The sequence below is a fragment of the Suricata suricatta genome, chromosome 1 (genome assembly GCF_006229205.1).
Source record: "Suricata suricatta isolate VVHF042 chromosome 1, meerkat_22Aug2017_6uvM2_HiC, whole genome shotgun sequence".
Lineage (NCBI taxonomy): Eukaryota > Metazoa > Chordata > Mammalia > Carnivora > Herpestidae > Suricata > Suricata suricatta.
The window spans coordinates 46,593,775-46,597,654 of NC_043700.1; the positions used below are offsets into that span (position 1 = coordinate 46,593,775).

Below are 3,880 nucleotides of genomic sequence, written 5' to 3' on the forward strand. Positions count from 1 at the left end.
ACCTTCCCATAAAGAAAACTCCAGGCTCAACTGGGCTCACTGATGAATTCTGCCAAATATCTGGGGGAAAAAAAAAAGAATAGAAATTCTACACAAGCTCTTTCAGAAAATAGAAGAGGAGGGAACACTTGCTAACACATTCTATGAATCTGGAATTATCTTGAAAACTAAACCTAACACATATTACAGGAAAAGAAAATCATTATAAGAAAAAAAAAAAACTACAGATCAATATCCTAGAATATAAGGAGCAAAATTTCTTTAAAAAATTTTTTTTTAATTTTAGAGAGAGAAAGCACAAGCAGGGGGAGAGGGCAGAGGAAAAGACAGAGAACTTTTTTTGAGAAAAAGAATCTTAAGCAGGCTCCCATGCTTAGCAAGAGCCCAATGAGAGGCTCAATCCCATGACCCTGGGATCATGACCTGAGCCAAAATCAAGAGTCAGAGGTTGAACTGACTGAGCCACATAGGCACTCCTAGAAGCAAAATTTCTTAACAAAATTTTAGCAGACTGAATCCAACAATATATAAGAAGGATAATATATCATAAATGAGTTTTTTCAGAATAAAACATTGTTTTAATACTCAAAATCAAGATAATTTATCACATTAATAGAAAATAAGACAATATGAGTATCTCTATAGATGCAGAAGAATATTTGAAAAAATCCATAATTTATTTATTAGAAAAACCTCACAACACACTAGGAATAGAATGAGCCTTTCTCAGTCTGTTATAAAACATCCTATTGCAAACAAGCAACCTAGAGTTAACATCATATTTAATGATAAAAGGCTTAATGCTTTTCCTTAAGAGCAGAAAAGAGTCAAGGATGTATGCTCTTACCACTTTGAGTTAACTATGTATTGGTGATCCTATCCAATGCAATAAAGGAAGTAAAAGATAAAAGAAGATATCCAGATTGAAAAAGAAGAAGTAAAACTGTCTTTGAGGACAGTTTGATTGTCTCTGTAAAGAATACTAAGGATTTACTAAAAAAAAAAAAAAAAAAAAAAAGAAAGAAAAAAAAAGATGAATCAGCAATGATGAGTAAACAAAATTGAGAACAAGTCAATAAACAAATATCAATGTATGTCCATATACTAGCAAGGCAAAACTAGAAATTGAAATAAAAAACAGTACTACAATATTATCAAAAATGTGAAATACTTAGTAATAAATTTGGCAAAATACATGTAAGACCTAAAACTTAGAAAATGGAAAATCACATTGCTGTGAGAACTTAAGGAAGACCTAAATAAATGTAGATAAATACAATGTTCATGGACCAGAAGACTCAATATTGTTACAATATGAATTTACTCCATATTGATATCTCATCAGGAAGTTTTAAAGAAATGAATACACTTATTCAAAAATTTGTTCAGGAATTTAAAGAACCTAGAAGAGCCCACTTTTTAAAAAAAGTATTTCTTCATGTTAATTTATTGATTTTGAGATAGAGAAACAGAGCCTAAGCAGGGGAGAGCAAACAGAGAGGGAGAGAGAGAATCCCCAGCAGGCTCTGCACTGTCAGCACAGAGCCCAACATGGAGCTCAAACCTACAAATCCTGAGATAATGACCTAAGCTGAAACCAAGAGTCAGATGCTCAACTGACTGAGCCATCCAGGCACCCTAGAGCCAAAACTATTTTTTTTTAAATGAAGAAAGTAGAGGTTCCTGGGTGGCTCAGTCAGTTGAGCATCCAACTTTGGTTCAGTCATGATGTCATGGTTCATGGGTTCAAGCCCTGTATCAGGCCCCACATCAGGCTCTGTGCTGACAGCTTGGAGCCTGAGGCCTGCTTTGGATTCTGTGTCTCCTTCTCTCTCTCTCCCTCCCCTGCACTCTCTCTCTCTCTCTCTCTCTCTCTCTCTCTCTCTCTCTGTCTCACATACACACACACACACACACACTCTCTCTCTCTCTCTCTCTAAAAATGAATAAACATTAAAAATTCTTTAAAAAGAACTTAAAAATAAAAAAAGAAAGTAGAAAGACACGCTACTTGATTTCAAGACTTATAAAGCTATAGAAAATCAAGATAATGTGATATTTGTATAGAGACACATTCATAGATCAATGGGACAGAATAGAGTTCAGAAATAGATCCACTTATATATTGTCTATTGATTTTCAACCAGAGTCCCAAAACAATTCAGTGAAGAAAGTATAATCTTTACAAAAAACAGTACTGTAACAATAGTATAGGGATATACAAAATATGAATCTTGACTCTTATTTCTTTACATAAAAATTAACTCGAAATGGATTATAGACCTAATTGTAAAGGCTAAAAATATAAAACATCAAAAACAACATATAAAAATCTTCAAATAGTGAGTTAGACAACAGTTTCTTAAATAAGATATTAGAAGTATGCCAACATGTAAAAGCATACAAATATGGGCTGTAAGAGAGATTTTCATATAAACAAGCTGAGCAAGTTTATAACCAGTAGACCTGCACAAAAAAGAAGTATTAAGGGAAAATCTTTAGGCTGAAAGATTATACCATTTGCAATATTAAGTTTCACACACAACATTCTTTTACCCAATGAAAGATACCTTAAGTGTTAAGTTTATGGATATGAAATACTTTTTTTAAAATTTCTTGATTTCCTTAAAAGAAAATTTGTGGCTAAAAAAATAATCAGCCAATGCATTGTGAAGTTATTACATACAAAAAAGGAAAACGAGTGCTAACAGTGGCACAAGGAAAGGGAGGTAGAGAAGTGGAAAGTTCTTACATCATATGTGAACAAAAATGACATTAATTCAAGGTAGGATAAGTAAGGATGTATATTGTAATTCTTATAGCAACCATTTAAAAATAAAGCCAAGAGGTAGAGCAGAAAAGCAAATAGAGGTAAAATAAAATGCTAAAATTACTTAATTGAGCTAAAAATAGATGGAAAAGAGGAGTAAATGAACAGAAAACAGGACTAATAAAAAACCAAATAGAAAGATATGGGCTTAAACAAATTATATAATAATTAGATTAGATGTAAGTGAACTAAATACTCAAAAGGCAAAGAATGTCAGACTAGATTTTTTAAAAATGTAAGACCTAATGATATGCTGTTTGAAAGAGATGCTTCTAATGCCACACTTTTTCTTCCTTCCTTCCTTCCTTCCTACCTTCCTTCCTTCCTTCCTTCCTTCCTTCCTTCCTTCCTACCTTCCTTCCTTCAGTATGGAACACTTCACAGATTTGCACCTCCCCCTCGCACGGGGACCATGCCAATCTTCTCTGTATTGTTCCAGTTTTAGTATATGTGCTGCTGGAGGGAACATTCTAATGCCACATTTCTATTTAACAATAGGCCAGAGAAAAAACATCACAAAGAAAATTAGAAAATATTTTTAACTGATATTGTAAATACAACATACCAAAATGTGTCAGATGCAGATAAAGTAGTGCTTAGAAAAAAAATAGAGCTTTAAATGGCTGTATAAGCCAGTGGCTCCTTCAGTTGAGGGTCTGACTTTGGCTGAGGCCATCATCTTACAGGTTCCTGAGTTTAACCCCTGCGCCGGCCTCTCTGCTGTCAATGCAAAGCCTGCTTCAGATCCTCTGTCTCCCTCTCTCTCTCTGCTCCTCCCTGGCACTCTCGTGTGCACGCGCTCTCTCTTTCTCTCTCAAAAATAAATATTTAAATGACTATATAAAAAAAGAAAAGCAATTTTTAAATCATGGATTTAGTTTCTACCTTGAGAAACTAGAAAAAGAAACCAAATGTTAACACAGAATAAGATAAAGAAAGACAACTGAAAAAGCCAAAATCAGACAAAACATAAGGAAAATTAACAATGGCCAAAAGTTAGTTCTTTGAAAATATGAATAAAACTGATATACTCTTAACTAAAGTGATCAA

At 33.6% G+C, this 3,880-nt stretch overlaps 1 non-coding gene across 1 annotated transcript; it reads right to left on the bottom strand.

Moving 5' to 3' along the window:
* Nucleotides 1–3,192: 3,192 nt before the first annotated feature.
* LOC115303515 lies at nt 3,193–3,297 on the bottom strand. The gene has a single exon (XR_003914099.1). It is a non-coding gene; the product is annotated as a U6 spliceosomal RNA (small nuclear RNA).
* Nucleotides 3,298–3,880: the final 583 nt, after the last annotated feature.